General features: G+C 40.8%; 1 protein-coding gene and 1 long non-coding RNA gene across 4 annotated transcripts in view; one reads left to right on the top strand and one right to left on the bottom strand.

The window, feature by feature from the left end:
- Nucleotides 1-25963, top strand: part of nrip1b (nuclear receptor interacting protein 1b) — a 113494-nt gene that overhangs the window by 45614 nt on the left and 41917 nt on the right. The window lies entirely within an intron of this gene.
- LOC117517788 lies at nt 2264-25963 on the bottom strand. Its single transcript, XR_004562832.1, has 4 exons — nt 25946-25963; nt 24672-24673; nt 6728-6737; nt 2264-2712 (listed from the first exon to the last, which is right to left on the bottom strand). It is a non-coding gene; the product is annotated as an uncharacterized LOC117517788 (long non-coding RNA).

Genomic DNA, 25963 nt, shown 5'->3' with positions numbered 1-25963 from the left:
CCAGTAGTGTCTAACTGCTTCAAACTCCATGTCCACACCACCGCACTATCGCTTCCTCTCCAAACCTTCATGGTCACACTTTTGCCAAATCACATAAAGTTGTGCGGCTTTTTGGGGAAACACATGTAGAAATTAAACATAAACCTGAGCATTGTTAACAATGGGATGGGAAATTCAGCTGACTGGAAAAAACAAACAACAACAAAAAAATAAATAAATAAAAACTGATGTTGACTAAGCAGTGCATTGTGGGTCAAGATTTTCTATATGGGGTAGGGACAGTTAGCTGGGAGCCTTCCTTTTTTTTATGGCGTCCTGCTTGCTAATATGGAATATCTGGATCAGATCCCATCTTCGGACAGATGGTGCAAGTGCACTCTCCAACAGTAGTTTCATAAGTACGCAATTGCATATGTTTTTCATCTTTGTCTGCTGGAGGAGTAGCCCAAAGATTATGGAAAAATACTTAACATGAAGTAGTGTTGTCCTGAGACATCAACATGAGAATTGGAGCTTTTCTTCTTGTCGTGGAAACTCACACAAGCATAACTGAACTCTGATGTAGTACTAAAATGATTAGATGATTAATTGAACTCAGAACAACAATCTTAAAATAGTATTTCACAGATTAACTGTTCATGCATGAACCTCAAACTTTAACTGGTTACAACTTCTCAGATATAGTGAATTGGTGGTTTATCTGTTTTACATCATGTTAAAGTGTTTGGGTTTGTATTAGTCAAACATAAGAATACTTTGAAGTCTCTCAGGACTATAATGGGCATATTTTCATGAGTGTGGTACAGACCATAGTGGGCAACTAGTTGTAGTGGGTAGACGTAGTCATCCACCAACTGTAGGCTGATGAATGACAGGAGCCAGAACAGCCTGTCCTCAGAAGTGTCCAAAATCAAGAGGATGCTGTTGGAGAGTTTAATATTTTTCTCATCATTGTGATCTGTCTTTTATTATTGTCTTGTTTGTATTTTGGGAGACATAATGTAGCTAAAGTTTAAAACAGGTCTTAAAAGGAAACAAAAAAAATGTGCCTGGCCTGCTGAATCCCTCGTGGGACCTGGACACAGGGCTCAACCATATAAGAAAAAACTGTTATTGCATTATTTATTTTGCAATTTATGTATTGCGATGTAAAAAAAAAAAAGTACAGGAATTTTACACCATGTAATATGAACAGCCACATATATTGTAAAGCATGAACGAAAGAGGACTAAACAAAACCAAAGCTAACGATCTTGACGCTTTAAATGAAACGTGCCTGGAGCCACAGCTGGAGCAGTGTGTGTCTGTATCTCTGAGTTCCAGGACTCTGCGCTGGGACGGAGCTCATAGCGCCTGAGTCCTGGAGAAACTGCAAACAGAAGCTGTGTGCACATCGGTGGGACCACCTGCCTTGGTTCCTCTCCAGAACAAAAGAGGGAACATCTACTTCATCATCAGAATCCACACTGTCTGACGACACACTCGCACGTTCTATCTTGCTCCAATTTAAAAAAAAAAAAAAAAAAAAAAAAAAAAAAAAAATCTGTGGTCACTGCTGTATCACTGTATTATGTTCTAAGCCATATATATTGATTTATAACAGAAACTATCAAAACGGGGAATAAATATAAGTGTTAAGATGAATTGAATATATCAGAGCAGCAAATTGATCAGTACGTGTGAATGTGCATTGACTCACGTACATGTGCGATTATTTCAACCCAGCTGCAGCTGATCCACACGTGAATTCTGCCTTCCAGAACAGCTCTTTATATAAGCATTTGAATTATATCTACTTGTTGCCACATATACAGAAGGGCTGGATTGTCATTTCCTACACTCGTATCATTATATTTAATAAAAATAATAAGCACACGCAGCAGCTGCTGCTGCCGCCACTGCATTCATGTACCATTGGAAATTACACAACTTTTTTGTTGTTTCAAATTCGCAGTTGTTTGTGGCAAAATAATTAATTTATTCACACAAAAGATTCAATCTGGCCTATATAAGGTGCCTGAGCCCATTGAAGCTCACCCTCACCCAGATAAAAAAATAAATAAAAAATCCAAGCAAACAACGCTGAGTTGCCGTGTAATTTCTGACGGTACATGAACGCAGCAGCAGCGGCTTCACAAACCGGCTTCTGCACTGTGGTGAAAACATTCAGCCGGTCGAACGAAAGTCAAACTAATCAATTACAAAAACTAAACAAACGATTAAAAAACGTCAAGAACGACAGCAAAACAAAACACGGACGAATTGATAGTAGAGTCTTCTCTACTATGGAAACCACCTGGACAACTGAGAGCCTTCACAGAAACGGGTGAATTGAGGTTTTTGTTGCCCTTAGTTCAAATTTTCAACAGTATAAAAATCTGACGAATCGCCAGCTGCAGAACAAAGCTGCATGAATGTTAAATGATGCCAACGAAAGTCCAGATTTCTTCTTTGTTAGGGCTTCGTTGCCCTTCGTTAAGTGCTGTGTGACTGGGCCATAAGATACAACACAAAAAATAGTTAAGATTATTATATGGCTGCGACGCTACATGCACTCTGATTGGCTGATTTCCCATATCAGACCGGTTACCATGACAATTGGTCCGGAACGCGTATCACATTTGTTACAAACCAGAAAGATAAAAACACGATTAAAAACCAAGTCAGGCATGAACATACTCCACAAATACCTAAACAGCATCAGAGAGAAAACTGAAAGTTTACCAGCTAACGACGGATCATCTGTTAGCAAGTTCTTCACGGAGGTGAAGCGAACAGGTCTCTGACTACGAGCCGTCTGCAGCTTTCATATTCAGATGGTACTGTATGTTTGTGTGTTTATATATACAATAGCCATAAAAACAAATTATTAACCGAGCAAGCGAGGTTAATAATCCTGTAGCATCACACATCCTGCACTGTGACTGTTGCACATCATGTGCACATTGCGGTGATGATGCAGAAGCGCTGTATCGTGCAGCCCTATTTGGAAAGCAAGAAAATTTGTCAGAAGATCTCCACATTTTTTAACAATCCAAAAAAGCTATTTCTCCAAGTATGTTTCCAAGGCCCCAAACACTCCATCTCACTCGTTGTATGTGATCGGATATGTATGATTGACAGGTTTATGGTACTGATCTGGATCTCCCTTGACCACATGACCGTCCCCTTCTGTGTTGTTGTTAGAGGTAATAACAGAAGTGACCGTGGCAGCACAAATGATCCAGCTGTACTGAGTATCCATCCTTTGGCTGACTGGCTTTTCCACTTTGTGTTTACATTGTAGTCGTGTCAGTTGGTCAATCAGGTATCAGCTTGCTGCACACATAACACTGTGGCTACATGGCAAGAACATTGCCATGTCCTTATGAAAGCAGAGACCTGTGCTGATCAGGGATATGTTGTCAGGGCGGCATAGTGAGTACTAACACTGTCCCTTACTCAATAAAGCAACTGTGTTTGGCAAACGTAGTAAAAATTAGTCCATCGGGTTGGTGCTTATCTCCTTTCTCCATAACATAAAGTGGATGAAGGTCTATTGCTTCCTCGATGGTACGCTAGTCCATTGCAGAATAATTTTACAGCTGGGTGGACTGGGACAATGAAAATGTTGTTTTGTCCAATATCAGCTGTTCAACTTCTGCTGCAAAACCATCTATTCTGCCTTTTGAAACTGAAAAAACAGACAAATTCATCTGCACCACATCTAGTCATTAGCTTTGTCTAATTTTTGATCTCCATGTTGCAGTAGAAATGAGTTCCTTCAATGATGGAAAGCGTTACAGTGCCCTCCACAAGTATTGGAACACTTGGTATTTCACACATTTAAATTTGTTTATGCCATTTCAAATACATTAAAAAAACCTAAATTTCTAAAAATGATCTTCCTTAAACTCAAACTGAAAGCAAATCTAAAATATACAAGCCAAGTTGATGAGTTGCAAAAGTAATGGGACACGTGCATCAGTTACAAAGAAATACAAACAGTATGGCACTCTACGGTAAATCTGTTTGGAGTAGACAGTTCTCAAAAACTGAGTAACTGTGCAAATAAGAGAAGAGTGCGCTGGCCGACGAGCCGGTGGGGCTGCTCAGGACAGTGGGAAGACTCTTATCCTTCCCCGTCATCTGCAGCTGGCTGTCCACAACGACGAGGAGGTCATGAGTGACGTTACTGGGTGATTCGGGGATATCAGCAGTCGAGTGCCCGAGCGGCGAGCACGGCCGCCACGTGGGCGGGTGCCCTTCCTCGGCGGGTGGTGGGCGCGGTCGGCTGGGAGCTACAGTCCAGCACGGGATGATTTCGCTCTAATCCTTCGCTGTCAAAGCACAGAGAAAGGGGGGGGGGAGAGGAATCAACCTGAGAGTTGACTGATGACATGAGTTTTCTATTGACAGGAGCCAAACGTTACGCTCAATTCGCAGCCTTATAGGGTGAAAGGATCAACAGTTATGATAGATCTGACTTCAGAAATTGAATCTACGTATCTGAATTGACCTTATCACAGGTTTTCACTTCTTAAATGTAAATGACTGCGGAGAAGTCGGCCAGAGAATCGACAGTGATTACAAACGTAGAGCATGCATTTTCCACCGACGGCAAGAGACCACTGCAGCGCTTCAACCATTCAAGATGGCGGGGCCGCGATCTGCTCAGGGCAATTCTTTTATGCAGGTCTTGCCTGCCCTAGTAAATCTGTGGGGGGCACCAAGGGGGAGGTCACTGGGGCCCTTAGGTTGAAAGTCTACATGTGCGAACACACACGGTCAGCCTTATATATTAGAACATGACCCACTCAGTGGAGCCCTTATTTTCGCAGTTCACGTGGTACTCTAGTCAGGTAGCAAGCATCACACTTTACTTACTACATAGTAGTGGCTGGCTGGGGGTGCACTTTAATTACAATCTGAACAGGCCAGCGCACCACGTGACAGTTTAGGCGCACATTTTTTCAATTAAAATGTATTTGCTGTGTACGACATGCCAGAGCATTGCAGTGATATGACATGCTAACACTTTTTATCATCATTCACTTTAGTCTCATGAATGTCACAAATTGCTCTGTGAAAATTATTAATTGCCCTTTTTTGGGATCAATAAAGTTGTCTGAATTAATGATGACAACATACACGCAAAGCAGTGCAACTTACTACACCTTCACTAAAGTAGAGCTGCAGCTATTGATTATTTTAGTAATCGAGAATTCTGTCGATTATTCTGGCAATTAATCGAGTAATTGGATAAAAAGTATCCAATTGTAAGGTTGGACCTTACTTGTGTGAAGCACCTTTGTTGTGATTTGATGCTACATAAATTAAAATAAATTGAAATTGAATTTAAAGTACTTCTGCCTTTTTAAACAACATCAGTAGTCCAGGGCTCTCCGTAACGGCCCCTTCACACATAGTGTGAATTCGGTCGATTTGCGCATAACGTGCGCATGAAACAGGAATCATGTGCAAAATGTGTAAAATCATAGCTGCCTTGTACACTTGTTGCTACAACTATTTGCGCACACCAGCAGCTGAAAGACAGAGTGTGCGCTGTGCAAACCCATCGATCCCCCTCACAGCAGGTGCCGGTCAAATTCCAGCTGGCACACACAAACATCTAACACTGCTTGTTTGGCACTTACAAAATGTGTGGCCATTCGCACTATTAACACAACAACAATCAGCAGACAATCACTGTCGAGCTGGCAGTGAAATTTGTCTAAGTGTCCCACAACTGTTACGCCGTACCAAACGCCGTTTGGTCAGTTATTACAGCGCTTTTTTTAGAAAATACGTTTATCTGCTTGTTGATTTTAGCCATTACACGCTCCTGTTACAAGACAGTGATTGTAGTGCAGTGGTAAAGTTTCCGTCTGGTAATCAGAGTGTGTGGGTTCAAATTCTGAGTGGCATTTTTTTCTATTTAACCGTGGGGTTCTGTATTGTCCCCTTTTATGTATATTTATATCAACCCAGTGATATTCACTAATTATACAGTTGGTTTTTATTTTATTTTCCACCACAACAGCGGCGCGATGTGGTGCATCTCGTCCCATGCAACACAGTGCGAGCAGCTACAGCAGGTCGCACTGTGTTCCTGCTTGAAAGACACCGTCACACTGGCATCGTGCATGCCTGCCCGTCGGTGCAATGTTTGGTGGTGCGCTCATACGAGCTCTACTGCCGTGAGTCACCATGAGTTGTATGTATTCACACTATGTGTGAAGGGGCCCTAAGCAGTGGCACAATGTTGTTGCGCCATTGTGCAGATTGTCAAATTTAGTGTATCCCTTTCTGTTTTCTTGGGTAATTATTTTTTCACGTCCTTACAAGTTTTGGATCTTCCCGGTGTCAGGATCTCAGCCCTCCCCTGACACCGGACCATAAGCGCAGGCGGTCAGTCAGGGATGTCTGTGTATGTTTGTGAGTAATGGCAACTTTTTTGGGGGGGGGGCATACAATGGACTATAAACCTTAAGATCTGATGTTACGAGTCCTGACAAGGCAGCAGTGTGTCCCGCTCTACGTCTGCAAAGGCAAGTGAAGTTTGCTTTCCATGTACCGTTTGACAACGGAGCACATTTTCGAAAATAAATAAAAGTACTTAATTTTGTCATATTTGGAGTCACTGATAAATCCGCTCTGCACCCTGTCGATGATAACTGGACTTAAAGTGCACGTAGAGCGGAGAGCAGCCAGCGGACCAAATCGTGTGTTTTTTAAAAAAATACACAAACACACAGCTTCGCTTTAAATGCGCAGTAAGTCTATTTCAGATGATCAGCGTGGACCTTCTTTCTCTTAAAAGGCTTAATTTTACTTTGTCACGTTGGAAAGCTGTAGCTTTTGGTGCTACATTGATTAGGTCTTACACAGCTTATGCGCATACTCTAGTCTTCTTCTAGTTTTTTTTTTTTTTTTTTTCTGGGAACGTTACAGCACCACACACGGGCCTGGCATATGTACTACAATGTAAACGGAGCTTGGAGGTACAGAATTTTGCCTCAAACATTTTTTGTAATCGAATTATTCAAGTTACGAATCGTTTCAGCCCTAAAGTGACATGAAATATACGATGACATGGCTAAAGTTCTTCTCTATTACCAACGGTTAGGAATACTGCCATTTTTATACACAGTCTCTCCATTTCCAGAAACCATACATATTTGGACAAACAATAATTTTAAGTGCATGGATTAAATCATTATGTTTGCAACCAGTTTATTTAGGCAAGTTAGAGGATAAACATATGAACATTCCGAAGTCACTGAATATCTCTTGGACTTAATTTATATAAATCATTAAGAATGGCAAACATTGACATTAAATCTACATGCGTTAACTTTAACAGTGAGATCATGGCCTTGTAGGCTATTCTATATTGTTCCAATAAAGAATGCATTTAAGGCCAAAACCATGTGTCACAAATATTACACATTTCTGTCGAGTCAACCTGAACTCTACTGCTCTCAAAAGTTGTTAATCCTACCTCTTTTAGTTTCATGTTACTTAATTCAGTAGCCAAGTTTGAGGCACACGTTTGACCTTTCTCCGAAACAGTCTCTTTCTAAGAATGGTGATGAATGATAATTGCTTACGGCCTCTGAAATTGAAACAACTGTGTTAAAAATGTTAATTCATTAATGGTAAACCTAATAGTTTTGTTAAAGTCCTTGAACTAAAGCTGAAAGGCTGCGCTGCAAGTGCATTTTGATTGTTTCTTTTCGACTTCATTGTAGTGACAAAATTACAAAACCTCACTGTCCAGATACTTGTGGACCTGGTTTAAGGTGGACATGATTTTCTTTCTTCTTTTTTTTATTGCATGGGTGGCTCTAACGAGAATCAAACCACAAACTGTGGCAGTCTTGGTGCAGTGCTGTCCTCCATGGTGTCTTCCTTTTTTTTTTTTTTTTTAACTTGATTTAGAACATGCATGCATCACTTGCTCAGATTTGACATTTAAAATTATGCACCTGTCTGGAAACATATTTAAGTTATGTACAGTAGACTGTAGAGGATCTCGTATAATTTGGATTTCCTTTTTTTTTTTTCCTCATCTCATCAGGCATGTCTTCTATATTTGACCATTTTCTGTCCAGTCAGATGCCCGGTTCTACCACAGGTGTTGATTATTCATTTTAAGTTGGGTCTAGTGTAGATCCTAAAGGAACTTGAAGCTACAGCAAAGCTTGTGTAACATATCTTGTTTGTGCACACGTACACACCTCGGGTTAGCACAGAGGAGCTGAGTGCTTGTGTAACTGTGTTTACATGTCTGAGGCCGGTGCTGGCACAAGAGCCAGACAAATGTGGTTTATCCAGGGCCTCTTTCTCTCTAAGCCACCTTCCCTTCCATTCAATGTTGACCTTGGTGCTTATGAGGAGGCAGGGCTCGACCTACATTCACCTCTTTAGCTGGAATTGGAACCTCCAGCACCCCCACCGAATAAAGAAATCTGACACCCTTTTCTGTGTTATTCAGGTGCCATTTTCCTCTCTGCGTCTGTCTTTGGGCATATTTTCTCATTCTTTACATGAAGCAGCAAAGCTGTATCATTTTTGAAGCATGTCTGGCAGCTGAGGAAAGTGGAACATTGGGCTTCATGGCTTGTCTCTGAGGCACCATATGTCTGTGTGCACTAGGTCACCGTTAGCACACAGGAGCTTAGCACAGGGCTGCTGAGAGTTTAGCGTCAGGTCAACGCTCTCTTCCTTTTAAAGCTGAGTATCAAACTGGCTGATGGAAATGAGAACACAACCACATATAGCCATCCGGTAAGACTAATGTGCTTGTAACGGTGAACTTTCTGACACTGGCGTGCTACGTGAGGCACGTTGATGTAAGTTCATGTGAGGTTTGTGTCACCCAATTTTAAACTTTGGATAAAACTCTTTAGTTATGTTTAACCATTGATGAGAGGATGTACGTTAAGAATAGGTCTGCAACATGATTAGTTGATTAATGTGCAGCAAAGTAATTATAATACCAAAGTAATTGTCAGCTGTTTTGATAATCAATCAGATCTATATTATATTAGCCAAGTGGGCTCTGTGTGCATGCGTGCCTGTGTGCGTGCATGTGTATGGCTTTGATCATGGAGAAACTGGGGAGAGCTGACATGCTTCTTTATTTTGGGTCAAGGATGAATGCTGCGAAAATGGAAAGTTGATAGGACAAATATTTTTTTTGAGAAGTTAGCAATTTTAGCAATGGACGTTGTGCTGCAGTGCACCATGGGAGTTTGGGGTTTTGAGGTTTTAAATGTTGCTATTGTGGTTTGTTTAACAGTTTGTGTTTTTGTAGTTCAGCTGGTTTAGTCAGTTTAGTTAAGTGTCATGTTGCCGTTACCATGAGTGAGAAGTGTAGTGCGTTAGATGTCTTCTGACACTGTCTGTGTTTGTGGGTGTGTAAAAATAAGAGCACCTGCCTGGAGCAGAAAGCAGAAATGACAGAAAGCTCTGGCTCGGTTATCTACTGTCACAAGGGTTTTTTTTGTTGTTGTTGTTTGTTTGTTTGTTTTTCATGCAGTGCACAATATATAGTGAAGGTGAACATTTATAAATAAGAAAACGTGCTTTTGAGTGGAGTGGATTTCTACATATTCAACTGCTGCCTCTAAATACTATAAAATCTTTATTAACCTCATTACCATAATTGTATCTGTATTTAATTTTGTTAGTATTGAAACAATTAACCGGTTAATCAGCTGACAGTCTCAAGAATGTTTTTTTTTAATCATCTTTCACCAGATATCAGTATTTCTACTTTTTCTGTTTCTATAATTGCAAATAAATTATCTTGTTTTGAATGTTATTTTTTGAAATTTAATGAACAACAATTAATTGCTTTATAACAAAATAATGAACAGATTAGCCTATTTCACAACAAAAATATTTACTTGATGGCACCATATTAATTTAATCATAGAATCGTTGGTCAGTAAAATTGTCTCATAACTCTCTCATGAAATGATTGATATATTCTGTTCAGCTGTTTACACAGTAATAAAGCAAAAGCAGCAAATCTCATGTTTTAGAAGTTGTACAAGTTAATGTTGGAGATATAAAATAAATAACCATGTCTGATTGTTTTGAATTGATTGACAATGTATTAATTGCTTTCACTCATTTTAAATGGGCTAGATGTAGTAATCAGCATAAGACAAGTGAGAAGTTAATTACCACTTTTCTGAAACAAAGATAGCAGGCTGCACTTAAAGTAAGAGATATGCTCAGCAGGGCCTTTAAAATAAAACGGTAATAATTAAATGTCACTTTCCTGCCTGCAGACATTGTGCACAGAAGCTAAACAAAGGTTGCTAAGAGACGCCAGCAGTGAGCGCTGAGCGATGATTTGGCTGCCACATTAATATTTAAATTAGCCATTGAAGGTGTGCGTTGATTATTTCACAATGACTGGTAGCGCCGATACAAATGGTTCTACAGAACAAACTATCCATTTTCCAAATGAATGGAAGCCTTGGTTGTTGTCAGAGGAACGCCATGGTTAATGTATGGGGCGATTACAGAGGTGACGCTTGAGTGGGCGCAGCTTAATGAAGTAAAGGGTTGCATGAGAGCACTGTGCATGATCTAAGCTATATCGTGAGCTGTCCTAGCATTCAGAATATTCACAGGAGCCGGTGTCATGTGCACAGTCTTGAGGGCAGCTCTCGGCTCAGCTAGGCCTGTAATATCTCTCTCTCGCTAAAATAAAATGATCATAATTTTTCTGTCTGCATGACATGTCATACCTCCACGGGTGTTACATGACTGCAGTATATATAGGTGTTTAAATAAGGTAGAGGATTGTGTTTAGTTTTCTGAAAGGGGTGGAGAGGTGGACGAGCACACCGGTAGACGAGTGATTAACCTCCAGAGCAGTTGTTGCTTTAAGGTGTGGGAGGATTTTTTCAAACATACCGACCAGCTGATAAGGGCAGCCACGATTCCCAAGTAGTGCCTTTTTTTTTTTTTTTTTTTTTTCTGGCTATGACTAATTTACCTCTGATTTGATGCAAGTTGGTATTATTACTATGATCATTATTATTTTCCATGAGTTAAAGTTAAATGACTTAGGGTAGCACGGTGGCTTCATGGTTGGCATTGTTCCCTCCCAGTGAGAAGGTCCTGGGTTTCTGGCTTTCTGTGTGAAGTTTGCATGTTCTCACCATGTTGTGTGGGTTCCTCTTACATGCTCTCTCTTCCTCCCACTTCCAAAGAGACATGCAGGTTCGGTGAATTAGTGATTCCACATTGACTGTACACAGGAAATTTTGCTGAGTAAAATTTACTCTGCTGGGATAGCATTTGATCCCAGTCTAAATAGAGTAAATTACACTCTGTCATAGAGTGAAATCAGCCCAACAGTTGTCGCAGAAGGTTGCCCGCCCTGCCTCCAGTGCGCATGTGTCATTCCGGAGAAAGGTTCTCTCCACCCAAAGTGATCAAATGGATTAATGGGATTATTAACCATTAGATGACAAGCTAAAACCTCTTAAATCATTCTAAAGTCAGTTTTAAACAGAAACGAGGCTTGAATCGGTGACGCTTTGAAATGACTGATGCACAGCAGCTCGTGTAGCCGTGGTGCTCTGATCGCTTCCTCCATCTGTTATTATGGAATAATGCTGAATTTATGCGGACATGATTGCAGTACAAAAGCTTCAGATATCTGTTGCTGAGATAGATGATGACTGGAGTGCGGTTTTAAGCAAAAACGAGGTGATAATCAGTGAACCGCGCCTGATGAAGTGTGCGCAGTGAAGGCAGGGCTGACGGGGACAGTTCGGTCTGCGACATCGCCTGGTCAGTGCAAGTGGTTTCACTCCAATAAGAGTTGATTTCACACCGTGTTGAGTTGATGTAGCTCTGTGATAGATAATTTTACTCTTTTTGGACTGCAATTAATGTTATCCCAGCAGAGTAAATTTTTCTCAGCAAAATTTGTTGTGTAGGTGTGAGTGAGAGTGTGAAAGAGTTTGTCTATATGTGTTAGCCCTGTGATAGATTATTGACCTGTCCAGGATATATCCCACCTCTTTTCCCAATATAAAAGCCCCTCCCCCAATGGGCCTTAATTGGACTAAGGCCCCTTTCACACCAGTGTCACATATAATTGCGTAATGCAGCGTACCTACTACACCGAGCTCATGCAGCCCTACGTTGAGTTTATGCAGCCATACGTGGCAATACGCTGAGGCAGTGACACTTCAAAACCATAGTAGGTGAAGAGGCAGGCCAAGCAACATTTTATTCATGACGCAGCCTTTCCAGCGTACTTGATATGCATCACAATGCAAATCTGCGCAGGCCCGGGGTGTGAAAGGGGCTTAAGTCGGAGGTACAGAAAGTGACAGAATGATTCAGGGAGTTAAATTCAGACATTTTAAATGAATTGAAAGAATTTAGAAATGCTTCCATTTTTCTCTTGCCAGTCTAGCAAACAGTCAACCTGTGCAATGACGTGTCGGTAAACTATAGGCAGTTGGCAAACGACATAAATTTTTTTTGCTGCTGTTAGTTTAGATTTGCTCCGAGGCGGGTATCATCCTGAATTTGATATTTTGCACAGGTCATTATGGACATATGTTTTATTCTTATATTGTTTAAAATTATTTCACCAATCGCTTTAAAAAAGTAGGAGTACACATTATTAAACAACAATACAATATGATAAACAATATGCTTCCATGAATTCCTTTTGGATGCTCCAACTTCCTCCCACTTCCAAAGACATGCCGGTTATGTGAATTGGTGACCCTAAATTGGCTGCAGGTGTGAGTGTGAATGAGCTTGTGTGTGTGTGTTGGCAGCCTGTCCAGGCACTACCCCACCTCTCCCCCAGTGACCACTGAGAAAGGCTCCAACCACCCGTGACCCTTAACTGGAATAAGCGGGTTTAGGAAATGGATTGACTGGTTGGGATAGTCTGCCTTTGACAGCCATGTCTTAAATGGAGAAAAGTCAGATTTGTGACATAAACCGTTTCCTGATGAAATAAAATTTCATAAGATTGTGGCTTTGCTAAATTTAAATCAATTGTTTTTGTTTGATTTAAATGGTTGTGTTCATTTTTGCTGAGTTTGTCTTGTAGTTTCCTTAAGGCTCTGTCTCAGTGTAGCTCTGGTATATAATAGAAGTGCTAAGTTGATTCCAGACTAACTTCTCAAGGCTTTCAAAATGCATGGATGTGTTTATGTTGATAATAATAGTAGTATAATAATAATAACAGTACTATCAATCAATCAAACTTTTTTCTTATATAGCGCCAAATCACAACAAACAGTTGCCCCAAGGCGCTCCACATTGCAAGGCAAGGCCATACAGTAATTATGAAGAAAAGAAAAAAAAAAAAAAAAACGGTCAAACCCCAGCGGTCAAAAAGACCCCCTATGAGCAAGCACTTGGCCACAGTGGGAAGGAAAAACTCCCTTTTAACAGGAAGAAACCTCCAGCAGAACCAGGCTCAGGGAGGGGCAGTCTTCTGCTGAGACTGGTTGGGGCTGAGGAAAGAACCAGGAAAAAGAGATCGATCACTAATGATTAAATGCAGAGTGATGCATACGGAGCAAAAAGAGAAAGAAACAGTGCATCATGGGAACCCTCCCACAGTCTACGTCTAAAGCAACATAACCAAGGGATGGTCCAGGGTCACCCGATCCAGCCAACTATAAGCCTTAGCGAAAAGGAAAGTTTTAAGCCTAATCTTAAAAGTAGAGAGGGTATCTGTCTCCCTGATCCGAATTGGGAGCTGGTTCCACAGGAGAGGAGCCTGAAAGCTGAAGGCTCTGCCTTCCATTCTACTCTTACAAACCCTAGGAACTACAAGTAAGCCCGCAGTCTGAGAGCGAAGCGCTCTAATGGGGTAATATGGTACTACGAGGTCCCTAAGATAAGATGGGACCTGATTATTCAAAACCTTATAAGTAAGAAGAAGAATTTTAAATTCTAGCATTAACAGGAAGCCAATGAAGGCCAACACGGGTGAGATATGCTCTCTCCTGCTAGTCCCCGTCAGTACTCTAGCTGCGCATTCTGAACCAACTGAAGGCTTTTTAGGGAACTTTTAGGACAACCTGATAATAATGAATTACAATAGTCCAGCCTAGAGGAAATAAATGCATGAATTAGTTTTTCAGCATCACTCTGAGACAAGACCTTTCTGATTTTAGAGATATGCGTAAATGCAAAAAGGCAGTCCTACATATTTGTTTAATATGCGCTTTGAATGACATATCCTGATCAAAAATAACTCCAAGATTTCTCACAGTATTACTAGAGATCAGGGAAATGCCATCCAGAGTAACGATCTGGTTAGACACCATGCTTCTAAGATTTGTGGGGCCAAGTACAATAACTTCAGTTTTATCTGAGTTTAAAAGCAGGAAATTAGAGGTCATCCATGTCTTTATGTCTGTAAGACAATCCTGCAGTTTAGCTAATTGGTGTGTATCCTCTGGCTTCATGGATAGATAAAGCTGGGTATCATCTGCGTAACAATGAAAATTTAAGCAATACCGCTAATAATACTGCCCAAGGGAAGCATGTATAAAGTGAATAAATTGGTCCTAGCACAGAACCTTGTGGAACTCCATAATTAACTTTAGTCTGTGAAGAAGATTCCCCATTTACATGAACAAACTGTAATCTATTAGACAAATGATTCAAACCACCGCAGCGCAATTCCTTAATACCTATGACATGCTCTAATCTCTGTAATAAAATTTTATGGTCAACAGTATCAAAGCAGCACTGAGGTCCAACAGAACAAGCACAGAGATAAGTCCACTGTCCGAAGCCATAAGAAGATCATTTGTAACCTTCACTAATGCTGTTTCTGTACTATGATGAATTCTAAAACCTGACTGAAACTCTTCAAATAGACCATTCCTCTGCAGGTGATCAGTTAGCTGTTTTACAACTACCCTCTCAAGAATCTTTGAGAGAAAAGGAAGGTTGGAGATTGGCCTATAATTAGCTAAGATAGCTGGGTCAAGTGATGGCTTTTTAAGTAATGGTTTAATTACTGCCACCTTAAAGGCCTGTGGTACATAACCAACTAACAAAGATAGATTGATCATATTTAAGATTGAAGCATTAAATAATGGTAGGACTTCCTTGAGCAGCCTGGTAGGAATGGGGTCTAATAAGCATGTTGATGGTTTGGATGAAGTATTACTATTGAATAACTGATTTGTATATCAGATTTAAATGTAAATGCAAAGTGCTTTACATTATAAAATGCAATAAAAGATGAAATACCAACATTTAAAACAAAATTTAAAAAGTAATATAAATAGAAAAGGATTTATATACAGTATTAGTGGGCGATGACCTGAATATTTAGAGCTGTCATTGCACATGCATATGACCTGTGCTTATTTTTGCTTATGCACCATAATTAGTGCTTAAAACTAAAAAAAAAATCCATAATGCATGTCACAGCAGCCTATAACATTGCAATACTATGGTTTTTCAGTATTATTCATCCCGAGCCACAAGAATGGCAGAATGTATGAAGTCATCACAGAGCAGTCTGCAGTTTGTTTGTTTGTTTGTTTGTTTATTTATTTATTGTTCTGTATTTTAACTTCTTCCTTTTTTTTCCCTTGTCTCTGTTTCCCTTTTACTGTCTGCCTTGATCATGCTCTGCAGAAGTCTTTGTGTGATCTTAGGGGGGAAGCAGAAGAAAATGGGTCAGGTGACCTTTTTTTTCCCACAGTTCATGGAGGCAGAGGGTGGCTGTGTTATCGTCAGTTAGGCGAGGAGCAGGGCTTGATGGGGAGGCAGGGCCTTGTCGCGAGACGCAGCCACTCAGAACTGGGTCAGCGGCAGAGGCTACGTCTTGTAAACGGCTTGTCATACTGGCGAGAAAAGCTGCAAATGAACCATAGATTATACGCCCCAAGCTGAGCGCTGAGGTGTCTCCTCACTCCCCAGCCCCACACTTCAAAAAACGCATGCACACATAAGCCTTACATTGGCACAGGAGCCTCTGAAGCACTGCCACCTCCTATAAGTTCCATTCTCCCCTCTCAAGCTCCAGTAATAGCATTTTACTGCAGTCAGACCTGACAAGCTCGAAGCCCGAGCCCCACACACATTTTTAAGTAAAGGATCTTTTCACATTTCTCTTTCTCCATCACACGGGTTGCTGGTTTCTAAATATAGCCTGTTTTCTCCCAGATTTGTTCGACTTTATTCAGGTCAGGTTATTTACTGTAGCAAGTTTAACTGTGCTATAGAAATGAGCAAAACAGATGCCTATTCAGCTGCACTGACCTCGTTGCATATCATCTGTGCCAAAGCCCCGTTATTTAAGAGGTAATTTGATTACATGCACACTTAAGATATTTTTTTTCCCTGACCAAAAAAATTAGCTCCTAAGGCTGCATGATTAACTCATTCTGTTAAACTGCACTGCTTTCAGTGCAACCTCAAAATCTCTGACCCTACTGGCTAAATTACAAAAATTGCTCATGCAAGAAGATGATTAAGTAGTGGGTGAATTTTCTGTTTTTTAGTTTGTTTTGCGTATTGCCTTAAAGCCCAGAGGAAAAAATTATCTACTGTCACAATATATTTTTGATAGTTTCACACGGGCCTGTGGCGTCACTTGTTGTCTCATATCCTTTGTGACTTCCAGTGGCTCTCAGACAGACAAAGCAGGATAAACACTGGGCTTGATCTCCTCCGCACAAACAAGCAGCCATGACCTGGTAAATACCCTGCCATCCATTGGCGAAAATTCTACACTACACTACCTAGCGGTTACCTTGGTGTCACTCATAGCTGTCAATATTTTGTGTGTCAAGTAATATGAGCTAAAATCTGATTTTGCACTCACTGACATCATGACCTAGTTAATATGTAAATCGGGTCACTGTTGCTGTGGTGACTGTTCCCCCACCTGAGACTGTGCGTTTCAAGTTTGGTTAGTTTGGCCTCAAAGGCTTTGGAGATATAGGGTTCTGTCTTCCACCCTGTGCAAAGTGGCACACAGCACAATGCAAGTGCTGTTGCTCATTTCCACCTGACACAATTGACATTTTAATTCCCAGCACCCATGTTCTAACTTGCACTCGCGGTAGTGTTGGTCTAACACTGAGGTGTGGGTCAGGCCCGTGCTGAAGCATTTATATTGCTCATCATAAAAGCTTTTATACTTTAGATGACCAAAGACCAGCTGTAAAACCCAGCATTGTGTGTAAGTCAGTCCCTTTGGCTGCACCCTTGTTTTCACGTGGGGTCAGCACAGCAAAGCTGAGGTGGACCTGCATGTTGAATTGGCACACATTTTACACCGGATGCCCTTCCTAATGCTAGGAGTGGGGTTTAAACCGGGAACCTTCTGCACTGAAACCAAGCACACTAAACACTTGGCCACCACCCCTGCTAATAGCGGAAACTTTCAGATGCACCTTACACAAGCAGTTTTACAATGCTTATGCACTTTGCTTGTCTGCACATATCTTTGCAACTCAGATGCAAATGTGTATTAGTATAATAGCATACAGTGGTCTCTTTAGGGGGCAGAAAAACAGTGAGAAGGGGAGGAAATAAACTCATTTTACAAGGCGCTCCGCCGCACGCGTAAAATGTATGATAAATAATATGACAGTATTAATATTCAGCCATTTTCCGGGCTGCCGCACCTCACAAACATGCAGAGTTGGCATCAGTGTCTGTGACATGAAGTTGCAAGTCTGCAAGGCACATATATACCATAACATCTGCAATGAAACAAAATTGAAAACTACCATGAAATTAAATTAATACATGATGGCACGGTGGATTAGTGGTTAGTACTGGTGCCTCACAGCAAGAAGGTGTTAGGATCGATTCCCGGCCTTTCTGTGTGGAGTTCGCATGTTCTCCCCGTGTCTGTGTGGGTTTCCTCCAGGCACTCTGGTTTCCTCCCACAATCAAAAACATGCTTATTTTGGGTCTGTTCCTTTCTCTGCCCCTGACCAAGGCAGCGTCTACATCTGGAGTTGGTCTCCGGGTGCCGGACTGTGGCTGTCCACTGCTCCTAGTAGTTGGATTGTGTCTAACTGTAATTAGGATGGGTTAAATACAGCGGACAAATTTAGTTTTATGTGTAGATATATGTGCAATGACATAAAGACTCTATTCTATTCAAACATCACATAACGTCACCTCAGGGAGCTTTGGTGGCCGATGTCTGCTCATGCAGTCTGACACCTTGACACTAATCTGTTAACTCACCAGAATACTTTTCACTTAATGTCTGTTTTCTTAATGCCATAGCAATGTGTGCCTGCCACACTCTGGTTTACAGAATATGACAGGTTCTGCTTTTCTCAGTAATTATGTTTGTATTAAGCACATCCATGTCGAGTCAACAAAGTAAATCCAAACAAACTCTTTGCATGCAGCACTTGGTTTTGCACTTAATTTCTGCCCACTTTCAATCTCAGATAGACCTTGGACATGCTACTCTTCTATTTACTCTTCCTTTTTAGATATTTAGATATACCTTAGTATACTAGCATAGTTCCACCTTAGAATTTTAATATAATATGTAAGATATACCTTACTGAATTTTCATGCACCTAAATCATTTGCACAACCTGTTGATGCTTGTGTTGCACTTGTCTTCAAGATAGCAAGCAGCGTGGCGGCTAATGTTCAGACAGTGCACCAATACTTTGTTTGGCTGGGTGCAGGATAGTAATGGGCTGTGGCTATTACACTGAACTAAATCTATGGAACTTGAAATCTGTCCTTATTCTTGGATTGGAGGTCTTATGGAGTGACGCAATTTTTTTCAGGCAGTAGAGCTCACTCATATTTCACTATGTGGAACAAATTTGCCTGTAATGAATCTCATCGGACACTGTGGTGCCTCCATTACAGAGCCTGCTTTTGGGCTCTTCTGCAGGGGACACAGTGAGCCTTTTAATATTTCAGCAAATCTCACTGACATAAAAACACAACTTATTCGATGGTAGGGAATTTCATAGTGAATACAAACTAGGTTTAACGTTTATGTCTTTTCTTTGCTAATGGTAATCATATTTGTTTTGCTGTCTGACAAACAGCCTTTTTGTTGAGGTGTCACCCTCACAAATGTAGCATAATATCCCAAGGAGGGGATAAACCAGGCGGGGATCGGATTAGCAGCAAGACTCTGGTTAGTACACATACCCAATTCTCCTCAGGCCACAGCTCCAGCCCTGCCACTGCCGGCCAGCAGACTGTCTAATGTTATTCTTAGCTCCAGAACTCATGTTGCAGCACCGAATGCCCCCTTAACGCTAAATTGAGGAGACTGCTCATGGCTCATGTCGCTCAAGCAACCTCTCTGAGGGGGTGTACGCATGTCACTGTCATTCTGTCTCTCTGTGTGAAGGTGAGACATGCTGGAGCGCTAAAACCAGTCAGAACCAGTACTTGGCCATTTTAGCCACTGTTGTTGTTTTTTTGTTGTTGTTGTTTTTAAAGGGGTAGGGAGCCACCACACTGCCTTTAGCAAAATGGTTTCCAGCAGACCTGCGTATGACATGTGATAACATTGTTTAAAAGGTCAGTCATGAAGATAACAAGTAGGAGGGCTTGGCTAGTCTCGTCCAGTCCTTAGTACTAGGGTTGAAACAACATTTTCATTATGTAGTTCATTTGTTGGGTTATTTCTTTAGGCTCACATTATTATTGTATAAAATGTGAGAACTCAAAATCCACAAAAATATCTTTTAATTACTTATGCTGCCCAATCAAAAGTAAAAAAAAAAAAAAGATATTGACTGATTTCTCAAAATATAGCCAGTTTTGAAATCCAGTTGTAATTCTTTTTTTTATTTATCTAGAGCTCCTTAGTCCATTGCTTGCTGTTTAACACCAGTTAATTGTTGGTGTAGAAGAGTTGGAATTTTCTCATTTTTGTTGTTTCTATGATTAATAAAATTGGGTTCCCTCTAATGTAACCAGGGTCTGAAAACGGTGGAATGTGAGCTAGTTGAAGGCCAGTAGTTTGGCAACCCACAGTTTTCTGTATCATGTCACTTGTGTGTCCATATTGCTGCTCCCATTTCTGTTCAGGGTCGCCACAGTGGGGATACAGCCAGATCTAGCACTGGTATTGGCACAAGTTTTATGTCGGATGCCCTTCTTGACACAACTCCAGTGTTACCTGGAAAACACACACAAACCACTGGTGTTACAAAGAGTTCTCCCATCCAAATACTAGCCAGATCCTGCACTGCTAGGAGAGCTGATGGAGATCAGCTGACAGAGAGCAGATCAGCTGTCACTAAAATAGATTATATTCACCATAGATGCAGTTCATCGTGTAAGAAAGAATGTCTGTAATAGAAATTCAGTATAATACCTCAACCAGATCAGTTGTTGAGCTTCATTTTTCCAACCTGACAGAAAAAGTAATATTGACAGAGCTGCTGTTATTTGGGAATTTCCTGACACTTTAATTTCAGGTAATTTTAGAGAGTATCAATTCACAGCCGAGTCATCCCCAAAGTGCTGTACACAAAGAGTAAAGTGTAGACCTTTCCCATGAGCAAGTGAACTGGCAACCATGGAAAGGAAAAATTCCCTGTCAGCAGGAAGAAACCTCAAGCAGACCTGTCTCAGTGGGGTGGCCATTGCATGGACATTCTGTCAGTCCGAGTACAATTACAATGGCCTTGATTGAAATACTAATTAAGCAGAGAAGAACCCAGTCCATATTACTCACTCACTCATCTTCAAACTGTTTACCTCCAATCAAGGGTCATGGGGGGGGGGGGGTGGCAGTCCAAATAATACACAGTCTGGTATATATCCGGCTAAATCATGTTTGAAGTGGGTAAAAAGCAGTTTGGATGCACATATCATTTGAAAAGAACAGTGTAAACAGCCAAAACCACTTTATCTAAAACAGAAAAAAGGACAAATGCTCATATTCTGAGAAGCTGGAATCACTAAAATATATGATTTTTCTTGATAAATGACAAATGATTAATCACTTATCAAAGCACTCATCTGTTTAATCAACCAATTTATTTAGTTTAAGCAGCACGTTATGATTCAAGTATATAATGTCCTCTGAAGTTTCGAACCCTGCAGAAAACACGATACTTCAGTCAGATCCCTGCAAGTATTTATATATTACTTGAACCTTGTTGGGTGTGATTTACTGTCAGAGGAGGGTGCTGCAGATTTGCATGCTGATAAATTCTCTTTGTGCTTTTACAGTAGACTGCCCTGAGCAACGGCAGCTGAGTTTGACAGTGCAGTCACACTTTGGACTGTGGACGGCAGTGTTTACATTGGAAAATCAGAGGTCTTAAATGGCACTCAGCAGGTCATCGTCAGCCTGTCAAAACATCAGGTCTGAGAACTTTGATTGGTTGGTAAGCTGGAATATTTGTTTTGGAGCTCCAGGTCACTATGTGCCAGTGGCTCGGAGCACCGGGAGCCAAAACCAGTCTGGACTTTGCTTGCACATAAACAGCACCTCTGAATTGGAAGCAGGCAGACGTGTAATTGAACAGGTTTATTCTCCACGACCACCGCCACCATCGTTAATTCTGAAACAGTACGAGGTTTGTGCATGTAGGAGGATGAGGAGGTGTTGTTTAAAAATAAATCAGCACAGGCCCGTCAGACTTTTTGGAATTCTGTTTGTACCTCACTCTGATAGAGAGGTTAAAGATACAGCATCCCGATAAATCTCTTCCCACCAGAGGGAACAGATAAGGAGTGGCGTAGATTGAATAAAAGAGCCGAGGAGAAAAGGGCGGATGGGGGGGGGGGGGTAGTTGGGATTGTAGGAGAGGGGGTTGAGATGTCTATCAGACCCCGTGACGGTTCCTCCTCTCTTTTTTTTTTTTTTTAAGTTTTGCAGATCCAGTTCAAGGGCGCCTGCAGGCGAGGCAGCTCTTGCCGTGCCAAACGCTGCTGCTCAAGGTCATGTGAGCCAGCCCTGTGACATTAAAGAGGAACAGGAAAGAAGGGTGTAGGAGGGACGGGGCAGAAGAAACCGTCAACCACAGACACAAGTGCATTGTAAAGGGAAAAGTAGCCTGTTACTCAAATTTTTCCTGTGCCTTTCTGTATGGGTTTCTGGGCTTTCAGTGGATTTTGTTCGGACAAGAGTTGTTGTTTTTTGTTTTAAGGGCAGTAATGAGAGTGTCATTCTCTCTGCACACAGCCAAGAGATGCTTGGCTAACTGCTTTGTAGTTGCCAGCCACACATGCATGCAGCATTTGTGTGTCTGTGAGATGGAGGGGGGACAAGAAAGACAGTCACAGGCATAAACCTCAGGGGAGGGAGGTAGAGAAAAGAAAGAAAACTTATTTAAAGGGACAGCAAACCACTGGTCACCATTTCCAAATGTTCTTTTTTCACCAGGAGGTTGAGGTTAAAGCCTTTTTAAAAGCAATAATCCTTTTTACGTCTCAGAACAAAGTGCACGCATTGAAAAATAGAGTGCAACAACAAACAGGTGGTTCAGATAGATTGTTCTATTGCTGCAGGTCTCAGTGTTTAATGTTTTTCAGCTGTTGGGCTTGCTGTGCAACAGGTTAATTCCTGCAATGTGAAAGGGAGCAAATGGTCCTTCAGTATTTTAATGATGATGATAATCACCTATCTACCTGTCCTTCCATCCATTCATTCAGTCAATCATGCCGATAATATGGCTTGCTGTTGCATGTCCACAGTAGCTGCAATACATAATGTTTATGCTTGTAATAATATAGTAAATTTGCTGTACATTATTTGACAAGCAGATCTTTGTAGTCTATATGAGGCTTAATTGATGAAGTTTTGGTTAAGCAATTCTCCCTCAGGCATACAGCCACATCTGGGCCACCATAGAGGATGCAATATTATTATTATTATTATTATTATTATTATTTGCCTTTGTTTTGAAGAGCCAGCCATTCTCCAGGTTGTACTATAACTGGTGCAGCCAGTGTTAAAAATCCATCCAATAAAGTGTAAACCGGACTGAGCAAATAATAAATACATACCTTACAACATAACCGATTTTACTTCTCCTAAAGTGGCACACAGTAGCCACAGAGAATATCGTCCTGCTGTCCAACGCTGCTTCCTGCTTCACACGGCTTCATCTTCGTCAGTATTTGAAAGTTTTAGTTAAGTCTTGATGCATCCGATAGCCATCGTCACCTTTGTGACTTTTGATTCTTTCATTTTTCTATCACAGTCAGTAAGCCAGTAAGCTTAGACACTGCTAACAGCCAGTAGTGTCTAACTGCTTCAAACTCCATGTCCACACCACCGCACTATCGCTTCCTCTCCAAACCTTCATGGTCACACTTTTGCCAAATCACATAAAGTTGTGCGGCTTTTTGGGGAAACACATGTAGAAATTAAACATAAACCTGAAGCATTGTTAACAATGGGATGGGAAATTCAGCTGACTGGAAAAAACAACAACAACAAAAAAATAAATAAATAAAAACTGATGTTGACTAAGCAGTGCATTGTGGGTCAAGATTTTCTATATGGGGTAGGGACAGTTAGCTGGGAGCCTTCCTTTTTTTTATGGCGTCCTGCTTGCTAATATGGAATATCTGGATCAGATCCCATCTTCGGACAGATGGTGCAAGTGCACTCTCCAACAGTAGTTTCATAAGTACGCAATTGCATATGTTTTTCATCTTTGTCTGCTGGAGGAGTAGCCCAAAGATTATGGAAAAATACTTAACATGAAGTAGTGTTGTCCTGAGACATCAACATGAGAATTGGAGCTTTTCTTCTTGTCGTGGAAACTCACACAAGCATAACTGAACTCTGATGTAGTACTAAAATGATTAGATGATTAATTGAACTCAGAACAACAATCTTAAAATAGTATTTCACAGATTAACTGTTCATGCATGAACCTCAAACTTTAACTGGTTACAACTTCTCAGATATAGTGAATTGGTGGTTTTATCTGTTTTACATCATGTTAAAGTGTTTGGGTTTGTATTAGTCAAACATAAGAATACTTTGAAGTCTCTCAGGACTATAATGGGCATATTTTCATGAGTGTGGTACAGACCATAGTGGGCAAACTAGTTGTAGTGGGTAGACGTAGTCATCCACCAACTGTAGGCTGATGAATGACAGGAGCCAGAACAGCCTGTCCTCAGAAGTGTCCAAAATCAAGAGGATGCTGTTGGAGAGTTTAATATTTTTCTCATCATTGTGATCTGTCTTTTATTATTGTCTTGTTTGTATTTTGGGAGACATAATGTAGCTAAAGTTTAAAACAGGTCTTAAAAGGAAACAAAAAAAATGTGCCTGGCCTGCTGAATCCCTCGTGGACCTGGACACAGGGCTCAACCATATAAGAAAAAACTGTTATTGCATTATTTATTTTTGCAATTTATGTATTGCGATGTAAAAAAAAAAAAAGTACAGGAATTTACACCATGTAATATGAACAGCCACATATATTGTAAAGCATGAACGAAAGAGGAACTAAACAAAACCAAAGCTAACGATCTTGACGCTTTAAATGAAACGTGCCTGGAGCCACAGCTGGAGCAGTGTGTGTCTGTATCTCTGAGTTCCAGGACTCTGCGCTGGGACGGAGCTCATAGCGCCTGAGTCCTGGAGAAACTGCAAACAGAAGCTGTGTGCACATCGGTGGGACCACCTGCCTTGGTTCCTCATCCAGAACAAAAGAGGGAACATCTACTTCATCATCAGAATCCACACTGTCTGACGACACACTGCACGTTCTATCTTGCTCCAATTTAAAAAAAAAAAAAAAAAAAAAAAAAAAAAAAAAAATCTGTGGTCACTGCTGTATCACTGTATTATGTTCTAAGCCATATATATTGATTTATAACAGAAAACTATCAAAACGGGGAATAAATATAAGTGTAAAGATGATTGAATATATCAGAGCAGCAAATTGATCAGTACGTGTGAATGTGCATTGACTCACGTACATGTGCGATTATTTCAACCAGCTGCAGCTGATCCACAACGTGAATTCTGCCTTCCAGAACAGCTCTTTATATAAGCATTTGAATTATCTACTTGTTGCCACATATACAGAAGGGCTGGATTGTCATTCCTACACTCGTATCATTATATTTAATAAAAAATAATAAGCACACGCAGCAGCTGCTGCTGCCGCCACTGCATTCATGTACCATTGGAAATTACACAACTTTTTTGTTGTTTCAAATTCAGCAGTTGTTTGTGGCAAAATAATTAATTTTATTCACACAAAAGATTCAATCTGGCCTATATAAGGTGCCTGAGCCCATTGAAGCTCACCCTCACCCAGATAAAAAATAAATAAAAAATCCAAGCAAACACGCTGAGTTTGCCGTGTAATTTCTGACGGTACATGAACGCAGCAGCAGCGGCTTCACAAACCGGCTTCTGCACTGTGTGAAAACATTCAGCCGGTCGAACGAAGTCAAACTAATCAATTACAAAAACTAAACAAACGATTAAAAAACGTCAAGAACGACAGCAAAACAAAACACGGACGAATTGATAGTAGAGTCTTCTCTACTATGGAAACCACCTGGACAACTGAGAGCCTTCACAGAAACGGGTGAATTGAGGTTTTTGTTGCCCTTCGTTCAAATTTTTCAACAGTATAAAAATCTGACGAATCGCCAGCTGCAGGAACAAAGCTGCATGAATGTTAAATGATGCCAACGAAAGTCCAGATTTCTTCTTTTGTTAGGGCTTCGTTGCCCTTCGTTAAGTGCTGTGTGACTGGGCCATAAGATACAACACAAAAAATAGTTAAGATTATTATATGGCTGCGACGCTACATGCACTCTGATTGGCTGATTTCCCATATCAGACCGGTTACCATGACAATTGGTCCGGAACGCGTATCACATTTGTTACAAACCAGAAAGATAAAAACACGATTAGAAAAACCAAGTCAGGCATGAACATACTCCACAAATACCTAAACAGCATCAGAGAGAAAACTGAAAGTTTACCAGCTAA

This window comes from Thalassophryne amazonica, chromosome 9 (assembly GCF_902500255.1).
Source record: "Thalassophryne amazonica chromosome 9, fThaAma1.1, whole genome shotgun sequence".
In the NCBI taxonomy this organism is placed as follows: domain Eukaryota; kingdom Metazoa; phylum Chordata; class Actinopteri; order Batrachoidiformes; family Batrachoididae; genus Thalassophryne; species Thalassophryne amazonica.
Note: the sequence above shows the minus strand (reverse complement) of the source record. Positions and strands in the feature narration are given on the sequence as shown.